The sequence below is a fragment of the Paramormyrops kingsleyae genome, chromosome 2, assembly GCF_048594095.1.
Source record: "Paramormyrops kingsleyae isolate MSU_618 chromosome 2, PKINGS_0.4, whole genome shotgun sequence".
NCBI lineage: Eukaryota > Metazoa > Chordata > Actinopteri > Osteoglossiformes > Mormyridae > Paramormyrops > Paramormyrops kingsleyae.
This window is the reverse complement of record NC_132798.1, coordinates 22,795,809-22,809,586: the sequence shown is the minus strand read 5'-3', so window position 1 is coordinate 22,809,586 and position 13,778 is coordinate 22,795,809. Positions and strand designations below refer to the sequence as shown.

The 13,778-nt window shown below is 48.6% G+C and overlaps 1 long non-coding RNA gene across 1 annotated transcript; it reads left to right on the top strand.

The window, feature by feature from the left end:
- Positions 1 to 3,384: 3,384 nt before the first annotated feature.
- On the top strand, positions 3,385 to 11,417 carry LOC111839304 (uncharacterized). Its single transcript, XR_002837071.2, has 5 exons — positions 3,385 to 3,620; positions 5,827 to 6,000; positions 6,081 to 6,297; positions 10,559 to 10,950; positions 11,285 to 11,417. It is a non-coding gene; the product is annotated as an uncharacterized lncRNA (long non-coding RNA).
- Positions 11,418 to 13,778: the final 2,361 nt, after the last annotated feature.

Genomic DNA, 13,778 nt, shown 5'->3' with positions numbered 1-13,778 from the left:
AGTAAACATATCCTTATGGGGACCGCTCATTCATTTCAATGGGAAAAATGCTAACACTAACTATGACAACCTTAACCCCCACCCTGCCCTAACCATAACCATAAGTAACCTAACAAAATACAAGAGTTTTTGCATTTTTAGTTTTTTCATAGCAGTCACTGATTTTTATAAAATAGAGTTTTCCCTTATGGGGACCAGGAAACCGGGGGAAAAAAATGGATATTTATCACGTTATGGGGACATTATGTCCCCAAAAGGATAGGTAAACCCGCTCGCGCACACACACACACAGATACTTATACTGTGCATTACATACGGCTGAAGTTTCGAAATCAACCTAATGCAACGTTGCTTCCTCATTAATTATGGAGCCATGGTGTAACACTGAAAAGATGCCCATCACAGACACAGACCACCGACATGAGATACGCATCACAGACACAGACCACCGACATGAGATACGCGCCCAAACGTCAGATGAATCATCCGGGCAGGGATGTTACATAAACGCTAGCCCGAGTGTAAATATATGGTGATAAAATAATAATATTAATAATAATAATAATAATAATAATAATAATAAAACAGAATCTTTTTGGAGCTAAAAGCTCCACACCCGCGCGACGGTCCTGGAGCCCCCCCCCCCCCCGACTCTGCATGCCCCCGTCGGCTCTCCGCTCCGCATGTCCGGGGAGCCGCTGGGACTCCTGGCTGGATGAACTTGCAAATATATTTTAAAATTCAGCCCGTGGTGGCTGAGGAGGAACCGAGAGCCCAGTGTGGTTATAAGTAGCCTGGAAATTACACTGAACTGTGGTTGTGACCTTCATGGGCAAATGTCAATGATTTAAATAATTAATGCGGAAATAATTTCGACAGGAGCGGCCTCCTTGTTATGTGGTTGTTTCATTATTCAGTATCCTTTAAGGGGCAATTCCCCAGCAATAATGGTCAGACAATTGTCCCTCCGGGAGGCATGGAATACCACCATGCCCAGCAATAAAATGTCAGCCATTAAAGTGAGCGTGAAGTGCCTGGCCTAACCTTAGCGGCGGCTCAGGGAGCCATTACGGCCCGCCGGCCCGGCTGGCATCCCCCCCCCCTCCACCCATCCCGCTCTCCGGCCTGCCCTCAGAGCCCCCTGCTGGCTGTGGGGTCGCCGCTGACCCCTGATTGCTGACTGGGGGGGGCATTAAGATGTCCGCCATGTTTAAATGCACAGAGACTACGACTGCTCGGGGTATTTCAAATGCTGTGAACATCATGGCTTAACAGTATATAATGTGGGTACCTTGCTGTTACATGTAGAGAATGGAGATATGATCACTGTGTCTACACTGCAAATTGGATCTGAGACCAAAAAAGATACTATGGACATTACCAGGTTAAAGGTCATATGAAATGTGGATATCAATCTGTGGAAGGCAATGAGGTCAGTAGAGTCAAGAACAGGACATTTAATTCAGGGGTATTCTCATTTAAGAGCTTTTCCAAAATTTAAAAAATATATTTATATGTATAGTGTATGTGACATTAAAATATTTTAACTTTGTTTACATTCATTCAGTAATTAATTCACTCATCATGTCAGTCATTTTCCATTTCACTTGTCTCGGTCTAAGAGTATGTTTGTTTGTATTACATCGAAAACAGAAACACTTATTGCTACTTATTGTTTTGAGAATGCTGAGACTTGAATTGACTTGAGGTATTGAAAGCAATTACATTCTAATTAGCTTAAATTACAACTAATTTTAAAACTATGAAAAACCAAATTTAAGTGCCAGGATGAGCTAATTATGCAGTCTTCCAATGACAAATGCTGACCCCAATGGCAGCCGCCAATCAAATCACAGTGAACAGCCAGCCATCATAACGGATGTGATATGGTGTGTCAGAGCAAAGGGCACTTAAATATTTCTTTGCCAAGTCTTCTTTATTTTTTTCCCAGCCAACACGGTGACAGAGGATCCGTCTTAATCTCCAGGGGATCCGGTACTAAATCGGGATTGGGTTGTCAAAACATTTTTGCACTCTATGTCAAGATTCTGGCTTAATGCCTGGGTAATGTTTGGACAAACAAGTCACACGCGGCAAGCCCACGCCAGCCTGTCAGATAAATGCTCGCTTTATCCCACCACATACTTTCATTTAGGGCCGGCAGACAGGCCAAGGTGCCCTGTGAGAGCCGGGCACCCCGGAAGGCGAGCGATGCTGATGCAAGGGGGCGGAGCTACTGCCACTCGCCTTCCACATGGCTGCATGGACGTCTGCTCCACACTGATGTCCCGTTAACTGCAGTTTCCGTTAGAAACTGTTTACCCCATCTGGAAATGTCCAGCCACTCTCCGGACTGAAACTCGGGGTTTAGAACAAGGTTGAAGTCTTTGAATAAGTGATTAAGTGAGAATGTCTGCTCTCCTCACAGTCCCAGCTGCCGGAAAAAGGCTCCCATTCTCTGTAATGTGTTTATCTTGTGATTAATTAACAGCTCCGACACCCATGTAATTGGATGCGCAGGATTCGGATAAATTCTTTGATAGTCTCATTTTGAATTATGTTTTATCGCATCAGTAGAAACCAAAGGTGCCTACTGAGATATTATCCGGTAATTATTTTGCAAAATGGTGAGAAAGTGTTTTAAGACTGGAAATGATTGCTCTTTGCAGTGGTATGAAAGTGTTCCTGGAACGTGTTTTATGATCATTGCGGGGATGTCACCACTTGTACTGTTTGCGCCTTTGTAACGGGCAATGAACCGGACAGCCCTGTTAGCTTCAGTGCGTGGAGCCTGTTTTCATTGCCAGGCCAATAACAAGGCGAAATACATTAAAAACACAGCAGAGGAAATGAATAGATGCTGCATGTGTTATCGTTGTGCTTCTCTGGTATATCATCATTCTGTGGTGAGATTTTCCCAAGATTCTCCCTATACGTGTTTATTTCAACGTGTGATATTTATCTGTGATGTTAGGTTAGTGCACGTCCGTGTTTGCGAGTCTGGGCTTGCATGTGCTGTGTGTGCGCGCGAGCGCATGTGCGACGGGGGTTTGGCTGCGCACCCGCGTGTGACCACTTTTTATATGTGCGTGTTTGTGTAAGCAAGATGCAATCTTGTGAGTATTCATCATTGTTTTTAAGCTGGACGTGTTGCAGGGCAGGAGTGGGCGGGATCTGATTCGAGATCCTTGTGGAGGAAATGTGAAACGCAAAATAAAACAGAGAATTATTACACCATCACACCCCCCCCCCCCCCCCCCAAAGCCGAGTGTTCTGCTGGCACGGGGCATTGCATTCTGGGAAAGGTGCCTCAGCCGGGAAGATGGAGGTGGGCGTCTGGTCTGTTACAGAAGGTGGGGGCGGAGTGGCATGAGGGAGATGTCTGTTTGGCAGCGTAAAGTTGTTAATTGGAGAGCTACCAAAGTGGGAATTTTTTTTTCATACGAAGCCGATTCAGTCGAGAAACCCAGTGATGTCGCTCCGCGGAGGAGGAGGTGGAGGAGGAGGATGGCGCGAGTGGAGGAGAGCAACAGAGAGGAGAACAAAGACAGGGGATTGTGAGAACGAGGAAATCATTAGGAGCCCCGGCTGCCTCCAACATTTAGCGACTGGTAATTGCAGTAAGTAGGAGCGTCTAGCCTGGCGAACGCTTTCCTGTAAATTATAATTAGCACCCAGGGGATTGGAGAGTTTGGTGACCGCTCCTCCTTGGCTTTCCCCAATCAGCGATAGGGGCAGGCTGGCTAATTCCTCAGCCATGCGCCTGTCAGGTCCAATCAGCATCTCCTGGGGGCTTCCCCCCACCGCGGCGACACCTGCTGATCTCCATGCTAATAAGAGGGCATTATCTACCAATTTGTTCTGCTTCTTTTCACGCAGGGTGATCGACTGCTCTCATGAGCCTGTGTGTGTGTGAGAGAGAGTGTGTGTGTGTGTGTGTGTTTGTGTTTGGACCCCATATAAAATGCTTAAAACCCACCTTTTTAAAGTACATAGTATTTTCAGAGTAACTCAGTGTTATAGTGTAAGCTTACTTGGGGGGGGGGGTTTGTTTACTACTCTGTTGTTCTGCTGCTGTCATTCCTATGAGTCTGTAGTGTTTTTCTTCTCCCAGGATTCACGGCCCAGCCCTGATTTCTAGGCCTGTATCTCTCTGCAGCACAGTCTGCTTTCCTGTGTTTCCCTAGTGCTGAATTCCAAACTGCTTCCCCCCTCCTCCTGCCCTCCCCCCACCCAGACTGACAGACCGCGGCGGCGGAGATCAGATCGTAAAGCGACACGTGAATCGATGGGACTTACCGACGTCGAAGTCGACCCGATGCCGGTGTGCCAATCGGAGCGCGAACCTTAAATCGATGAGAGCGGCTTTTTTTATCGACTGCGTGATGACGTGCGCCGGGAGGCGGATGGGGGGGGGGGGGAGCAAGCAGCTTCACTCAAAGTGTGTCAGCCCCTGAGGATTCCCAGCATGCCCCTTCCCCAGATCCAGTGCACGTGCCCGCGGAGGCCCTGCCGTATATGCTGCGGCTTCGTGGTTTACGCGCCAACTCTGTAGAGGAGACGCTCTTCTCCAAACCTATTTTTAAAAACCCAAACAAAAATCGACCCCACAAAACTCTTCTTGGTGTGTTTTTTAGCATCATGCTATTATTTAGTTATAAATAATTATAATTAATTATACGTCATGTTTCATTCATATTCCGTATTACTCAGTCACTCTTTAGTCATCCGTGTATATAAGGTTTCATCTCCTCTATCTATCGCAGGGCAGATGGTCACATAGGGTTCAGTAGGTCAATTATTATAGCAGGAAATTGTGATGAAAATCACCAGCAATAGCACAAATTTGATGAAAGCTGAATCGATTTCCCACCCTCCTGGTATATGGGCGTCACATACATTCATTTTCTGTTCCTTTCAATTTTTATTTCATCTTTTTGCTTCCCATCGTTCCGCTGGCACTTTCACACTTATTTATTTTCCTACCCCGGGAACGCCATGGGGTATAGAATGGAGTCGGGTCGGACCATCTGAAGATGGGGCGGTGGGGTGAGGGGCTGGGGGGGCTGGAGGAGGAGTGTCTCAGTGTCATGCCGAGAGCCTGGCACTGCCCAGCGGACCCACAGAGAGCCGCTCCGGGCCTGGCGCCGAGCCCAAGAGATAATGGAGATCAACGGCTTTGAAAATTGATCTCAGCTCCTGGAGCGATGGTTTGTTGGTGGGGGGGTTGGGGTGGGGAGGGTGAGGTAGGTGGGGAAGTAAAAGGGGAAACAGACGGAGGCCTGGCCTCACATCACGTAGCCCCCGCAGGCTGTGCTTAAATCACACACGGGCTGCAGTTTACGCCGAGCAGGATGACGGATATACGACGGCTCTGCGGGAGAGATATGGTGTCCTCAATGGATGCTGCTTGGGCATCCATCAAATGCGGGATAAGACACAGTCAAACAGACTGAAGACAGCAAAGAGAAGGCGGGCCTCCATCACCTTGGCACGGGCTTTTATTCTGGCAGGAGTTCCGGAAGCTTCTGCATACCGTTTCATTGGCTGAGGAAGGCGGATCCTCTGTGTGAGTCTTCACCTCATTGGGTGGGACTGTTCTCCTAGTCCCCTGGAAGGCCTGTTTCCATCCGCTTCTGTAATTCCCCAAATGGGTCTGCTTTTAAATCTCCCAGCGTTGTGGGGATCACTGACTCTGTGTATGTGCGGATTAATGCTATCAGCATGTGCGTGTGTGTGTGTGTGTGTGTGCGTGCGTGTGTGTGTGTGTGTGTTTGCGTGTGTGAGTACGGTAGCTGCTATCCTCTGGCTTCCTTTCTCTCCGAGGACTGAAGCTGAAGGTTGAGGCCTTGAAGCAGTTTCTGCATGTGGACCAGCGTGCGGCGGGGTAGGTGGATTGGAGCAGTTCCACCGCCGGCCATGCGCGTCCCTCTTGATCAGCATCCAGAGATGTGGCTACTGTGTGGAGAGATGTCTAGCCCGCTCCTCTGATCTCCAAAGGCAAGGCTCAGGCTCTCCAAAGCAAAGCGCCGCCTTATGATGTTTCTGCGCACTGACTCCCATGTCTCCCTCTGGGACAGCTGCCAGGGGCATGTGGGTGGATCCTTGGCCAATCAGAGGGCATGCTGCTCCCCCTGTCCCGCCCCCCATGCTTGGTAGGGCGGGGCCTCTGGTTGACGCTGCAGCCATCATGCATCTGGGCCTTCGTGATCAAACCTGCACTGGGAGGAATGTGATTGGAAGACACAGAGGGGATTCTGCTGCTCCCTGCAGTCCATCACAGCCTGTGACCATGTGGTCAGTGCATACACTCCCAGCTCTGTTTAAGGCTGCCATTATGCTATAAGATCGCAAACATACAGGCAAAGGCCATTACTTCGTATTTCCACTACCAAGATCATGAGTATGTAGCGCTTTAAAAGATTTACAGCTCAATAATAAACTGAGGTAATTTTTAGCATGGAATATGTACAAGACTGAGAATATTCTTTTATATATAACATGTTTATTGCGTCTTTTTCCATTATTTGTGATGTAGGCCAGAAATGTCCATATTTTCCTTGCAAAAGTAGTATTTATTTTATCGTAAAACTGCTTCTGCCGTCGAGAGGGTTTCCTCCTGTTGTCCAAAGGCATGCAGTTAGAACAACTGGTGCCACTAAGTTGCCAGTAGTGTGAATGCCCTGTGATTGACTGGCATCCTGTCCAGGATGTACCCCAGCCTTGTGCCCTGTGATTGACTGGCATCCTGCCCAGGATGTACCCCAGCCTTGTGCCCTGTGATTGACTGGCATCCTGCCCAGGGTGTACCCCAGCCTTGTGCCCTGTGATTGACTCACATCCTGCCCAGGGTGTACCCCAGCCTTGTGCCCTGTGATTGACTGGCATCCTGCCCAGGGTGTACCCCAGCCTTGTGCCCTGTGATTGACTGGCATCCTGTCCAGGGTGTACCCCAGCCTTGTGCCCTGTGATTGACTGGCATCCTGCCCAGGGTGTACCCCAGCCTTGTGCCCTGTGATAGACTGGCATCCTGCCCAGGGTGTACCCCAGCCTTGTGCCCTGTGATAGACTGGCATCCTGCCCAGGGTGTACCCCAGCCTTGTGCCCTGTGATTGACTGGCATCCTGCCCAGGGTGTACCCCAGCCTTGTGCCCTGTGATTGACTGGCATCCTGCCCAGGGTGTACCCCAGCCTTGGGCCCTATGCTGCCTGGGACTAGGATGAGATAGATTAATATATTATTTTTTTATTGTGTATCTGCATTCTGAAACACAAACTATGTTTTATCGATCTATCAGCATGTCTTGGGTTACAAGCCACATGCTATCTGCATGATTTTGATGGAGAGAGCTGTTTGGCAGCTTCTTAGAAACGTTGTCCAAAGTTTTACGCACGTTTGTGAGTGACGTGCAATGAATCAGGTAAACATGTGAGTCGTAAACAGGAAGGGCTTGCACCGTCAGGAAATCTGACCTTCAGTCATTGTAATTCTGTGTGCTGGTTCATTTATGGAGGCCTATGAAAAAGTAATTCCTTATTTTCTATAAATCAAAATGCACTCTGCACTCCCGCCTGCCTCTGAGTTTTTATATATTTAAGTGGCACTGATGTAAAGTGATCCCCACAACCCTGACCAGGCTAAGCGGTCAGAAGATAGATGGGTGGACAATGTGAAGAAGTGTGAGGTTATAAATACTCATTTATTCCATTGCTATTTCGTTACCAGACTGGCACTGCTGCATATATCTTTATAGACTGGCTTATTTTGCCTTCATACAGAAATTCTCTCCCTTGATTCTAAATCTTTGAAAAGATTGTCTTTAACATTCCGGGTGCTGTACTGAGCTTTTGAATACTTTCATTCATAAAATATGTGTGGATTTTGCATGTTTTCCCCCATTTCCTTTGCATAATGCAGTTTCCTCCCACTGCCCAAATACACGGAGCTCAGTAAACTGGCATCTGTAACTGACCGTAGTTTGTGTGTGTGAGTGTGTGTGTGTGTGTGTGTGTCTGCGTGTGTGTGTGGATTATGATTATATTACATTGTGCAGACCAAATGTCCCCCATAATATGATAAAAACCTGTTATTTTGATGTTGTGAGGACCATTTTCCAAGTCCCCACAAAGATCTGTGAATGCAATCAAAAAACCAAAACAGCCAAAAGTCTAGTATTTTGTTTGGTTACTTATGGTTAAGGTTAGGTCTGGGTAGGGGTTAGGGTTGTCATTGTTGGGATTAGGGTTATTCCCAGAGAAATAAAATGTATAAAATAAAACGAGACAGGGAGCCCCCCCCCCCAGGTTATATTCTGCATGGTCACATGACTAAGCCAGACTCTGCCTAGACCAACGTCCCCACACTGGGGTCAGCAGGAATTCACATGACTGGATCAGTGGCTCTAGCTCTCTGATCTAGGACAGGATTCTTATGAGCCTGGAGCCTATATCCCACAGGGCAGGGTCAGCCTGAATGGGATGCCAGTCCATCACAGGACACACACGTACACACACACACACATACTGTGGGTCCATTGAAATGTTTTGGGAATGCAGGAGAGAACCGAGGAAGCCAGAGGAGGACATGCAAACCCCACACATGTTTGGCCTGGATGTTCCACATGGGAGCGTTCTCCACTCACGTGTCAGCTGTCCATTTTAAATCTACGAAATGCACATTCAGGAAGTTCTTTGTTTTTATTTGGTTAACGTAAAATGAAAGTCTTCCCCATAGATATTTGGAAGAGAACTTAACGTGTATTTAATTATATTTGCCTCCCTACATTTTTAGATTACTCCACTTAGGACCTAAAATGAGCACTTAGTGTTTTTACGAGGCAAAGGTCCCACTTGTGAAAATTAGCAATTATGTAATTAGTCTGGAGTAACACTGTAAGTAGAGTAGGTACAGCCTGAGTATACGTAAGCGTGATTTATCGAGTATACCGGTGCCACTTTTCAGCTGCCTTTAGTTGTGAGCTCAAGAATGCCCCCATTTGTTGGCCCCGTCCCATCGCCATTCATGTAGGTTTGACTTTGTAACGTAGTCTGTAGAAAGTGTCATGTGAGGTCTCTTTGAAGAAAATGTCCTGATGGGTCCAGGTTATCATACGGCCACCATGCAAACAGTCATGGGGTTTGATTCATGGCGAGACCGACTGCGGCTGCTGTCGCTTCGGAGAGTTTCTTTGTTTTTTCTGAGAGACATGGAGGCCCCTTAAATTATTGAGGGCTGTCGTAATATGTTTATAAGTGAGATGACCACCATTACTTCCAGTTGTCAAATTTCAGCTTCTGCGCTTTGATTTCATGCATGGGGAAGGAGCACAAAGAGCCGCACATACCAAAACCTCATCTGTCTCCGGGACAGGGAAAAAGCCCGGGCGGTGGGATAGGCTTGAGGTGTGGGGATGAGGGGGGGGGAGGTGCAGAAATGGGAAGATCAATGCCGCTACCTCTGACTCTCTAGCCGCTGGTGAGCAATGGGTGAGAAGACAGGCATAAATAAAAGATAAAAGATGGTGCGGGGGTTTTCTGCTGTAAAATATTAAGGCTGGATCCGACGCGCTGTATCAAAGTCTAACCAAATGAACCCCCACGGGACGGCCAAGGCCCCCGTTTGGGCTGAAAAATAGAAATGGTGCAGTGCGCAGAGAGAGAGAGCAGGGCAGAAAATCCACAGAGCGGGACGACGCCGAACCGCACGGGACCCCAGAGAAAATGATCCAACAATTCGGCAAAGGGGGCGGGGCCAAGCTTGGCCGAAGGTGGTGGGTGGGACCTAGAGGTGGGCTTGGCACTTGGTGATGGGTGAAGCATTTCTTGGTAGGCAGAGCCTTAGGTGACAAGCTAGGCCTCAAGTGGCCAGCTGGGCCTTGGGGAAGGGCAGAGTCTCAGGGGGCTGGGCTGGGTCTTGGGTGGTGGGTGGGACCACAGTGTCAGAGGGTGATTCATAGTGCCACCTGAATGATAAGACCCTGGTGATGTCATACTCATGCCAGTTTGTTGGGTTAGAAATTGTGCTCCTCATTTCAACATCCCAGCACACATTTAAATGTGTTAAAAGCTGTTTCCTAGCTGTCACAGTGAGACCCGAGTCAGACTGTCAGTGTCCCATGGAAGCAGGACGCTGCAGGAGTCTCATTCCAGTAGCTGGGAACTTGGGAACTTGCATGCGTCCATGCATCTGCATCCATATATCTGCTGCCGTGCATCTGCTGGAATATGTCTGCGGGCATCCATCGGTGTGTGTGTCTGCGGGCGCGCATCTGCGGGCATGCTTCTGCGGGTGTACGTCTGTGTGCATGCTTCTGTGGGCATACATGTGCGTGCATGCTTTTGCGAGTGCATGTCTGCATGCAAACTTTTGTGGGCATACGTCACCATGCATGCGGCGTGTGTTTCACTGTATTCTCTCAAAAAAAACAGCAGGTTATAAGTACATCCCCATTATGCTGTTCATCCCTTCATCCCTGTGCAAATGGAAACTAGGGCAAAATGATAACAAACATGGAATGAATAAAACATGTGGATCAGCGTCTTTCTGTTAAATCAGCAGAGCTGGTAACCAGCCAGGAGTGGCAGGAGGCCGCAAGGCCGTCAGACGCGGAGCAAGCGGCTGGTAGCGACCCGTGGTGATCGGAGAGGCCGGCCCGCCCCGCCAAGCCGAAAGGGTGGGTTCTACTGGCTCGGCTACTCCGCGGGTCGAACCTTTGACAGTAGGAGCTGCCTCCACACTGCGTGGGAGGAGGACTGTCACACTGGAGGTTTTTAGCTGCATGTCAGTGAAGCGGAGAGGGACTCCTGGCCTTTACATCGCAGGTGCGAAGCCAGTGGCTGCCTTCCAGTGTTGCAGACAGCATGTACATACAGAGCGGATTCTGGTCGCCATGACGGGCTACAGCGGCCTGTCTGTCACTTCAAGGAGCTGGACCTGCGACCCAAAAAGAGGTGCAATTCCCAGCAGGACATCCTCCTGTACAAAACTTCCATAATAAAACTGCATGCTCCTATTTTTAAGTTGGTTCACTTTAATGTGTCTCAGAAGACAAATAAATAAATCCAAAACCATTATAAAATCATGTTCAGTGAGACCTTTCCAGTGGGTCACGAACAAAAATGGGCTGCATGTTGCTGAACTATTATATTTACAGATAGTTTATGGATAAATATATGATAAAACATGCGCAAATCTTGAATAATACAATGTGACTACTTTGAAAAAGAGCTTTAAACACGATTGTAGATTTCGACCATATGGGAGTCTTTCTCTGTTTTTATTCAGGAATTTCAGAATGTGATCATGTGTGTCATCTTCACGCTGGCCGAAGCTGCCTGATCCATCGCAGACACCCTGGGTTTGCTCCAAGGACATACAGTAGGAAGAGAGTACAGCAGAGGGGAGGTGTTGTGATGGCAACAGGGGTAGTTTGGGTGTAGGGGAGGGGGGCAATATTATCTACAGACATAGGATTACATTGCCAGACCCCCCAGGAGCGAGATACGGAGCAGGCAATGAGAGGGAAGATGAATGTGAGGAGGTGCTGATGCACAACATTAGGCCGGCCGCACTGGGACACTCCAGAGCCTCCCAGGTCCGCCCTCTGCAGGGGTGGGGGGGGGGGGGGGGAGTTGTGGTTGATATGACAAATTGGTTCTGGGATGGGAGAGCCCAAATATATGTGCGAGAAGACCCCCCTCCCCACCTAAAACTGGGGAGTCAGCTGTCTGCAGAAACTACCCAGCTCATTAGCTCATTGTAGTCCTTTATCCAGCCAGGTGGGGGCGCCATCCACCTCAAACGGGCAAACATCTTCAAACCTGGAAAGTGAGAGGAGTGAAGTTTGTGTAGAAGTCCACATCCATCCACCTCCTAATGGCTTATTCAGTACAGGGGCACGAGCTGGGTGGGGCTGGGGCCCAACTGGGGGGCAGTGCAAGGCAGAGTGACCCAGGTCTCGAATATCCAGGGTAGGTGCTCCTGCAACGGAGTGCAGAGTGTAACGCGGGATCCGAATCCAAGGCCAGGTGGCTAAAGCCCCCCGATGTCACTCTGCTTCCCGAGTGGGTCACCCCCAAACCGCAGATGCCTGGTGAACCAGAGCTGCCAGGTAACATTGTCTGTGAGCTCATGTAAATCACCCAGCTGACAAACACCCTGAACCACACGCCACAGGGACATCAGAGAGGGTGATGCAGCCCCCCTTCAACACACACCTGTCTCAGCTCTCATGTGAAAATGGTAACACACTCATTCAGGTTTCCAGTGGCAGCTGCTTGTGTATCATTCAGAACAGGCGTTTATTTCTGGCCATATGCTGACACGGGGGCTGCAGTTATTCCTTATTCAGTGAAACTCTGCGGAAGTTTTCTGGCACCTTCTATTAGCCGCTCCGCTGGGAAACCGACAGGTGACATGGGCATCGCAATGCAATGAAGACAAGAAGTATCAGAAAAGCAGAAGTGTGGACAATGCCGATGAGGAGGATGGAAGGACCCCATCCATGGGGTGTCCAACCTGGTTTGGGCCTGGCTGAAAATAATAAAAAAAAAAAAACGATTGAGCACCCATGCGCATAATTAACAAAATTTGTTTATCCCCGAGCAGCGCCGATGTCATCCCCAATTAAGCGTCCGCGGATGGCTCATGTGGCCGGCTGCCAAATCCGGAGATGGTTTCAGCATCCTTACCCTCCTATTGGAGCGTTTCCAAAAATAACATGAAATCATCATGGAAAACTGTCTTCTATTATTTGCAACCTTTAAAAGGATGCTTTGCATCAGAATCACACTCACGGCAGGGGGGGGGGGGGGGGGGACCCCTATGCCCTGTTCGTCCCACGAGACAAAAGCAGCGGTGTTACCTCCGAGCCTCGATTTTGGATTGCAGGACAGGAAAAAAAACCCATAACAGGCTGATAAGATGGAGTGTCTGATAACTGGGCCGTTTCGGGAACAGAGCAGGTCAGTACGTCGCCCAGCTAACATCACAAGTGCCTGTGTAATTAAAAGAGCATTTTGACCGTCCCGTGTTACAGCCACCCACATTGCACGGATCCACCGCTCACGGAGAGCACTAGTGAGACAATGCGAGCGACATTCATACATCAAGCACGCTCTGATCATCGCCGCCACGGAGAGCTTGAGGGTGACAGGTCTGCGGCGTGTACCAACCTCCCTCAGGAACCTTAAAGATACGCTCCTGAAATGTTACACCTCAACAAAGGCAGCGGATGGGTAAAGTGGTGCCACCGAGCGCAATCTCTCCTTTTTCTTTAAATCTACAAATCGCATATAGTGTATCAATCGCTGTTGCTTTTGATTTGGCTTTGGTGCTCAGCCGTGTTACAGTTCAGAAGGGGAGAGAGGCCATGAAGGCCTGGATAATGAAGATAGACATCTCCTATTCCCCCAGCAGTCTTTTGAAGTAAAGTGAGCCTTTGTTGTTGGAGAACCGGCTTCCATTATTCTCCATTTGTACAGGGACTTTGTCCTCTAGTCTGCCGGAGCCATCTGAACTGCAGGATCAGAGTGGGGGCGCGAAGCATGGGGGTGCCTGGGAAATTATGCTAATTCACTGCTAGGTCGAGGCCACATCCAGAGAGCATGAGCCACAATGCAGCTGTTTTCTTTTGAACTTGACTAAAATAGACATAAAACCTACGCCTCCAAGACAAAATTTGATATACTACATATATCTATGTGTGTGTGTGTGTGTGTGTGGATTAGGTTTATATTGCATTATGGGGATCAAAATGGCCCCCACGATGTGGTAAAAA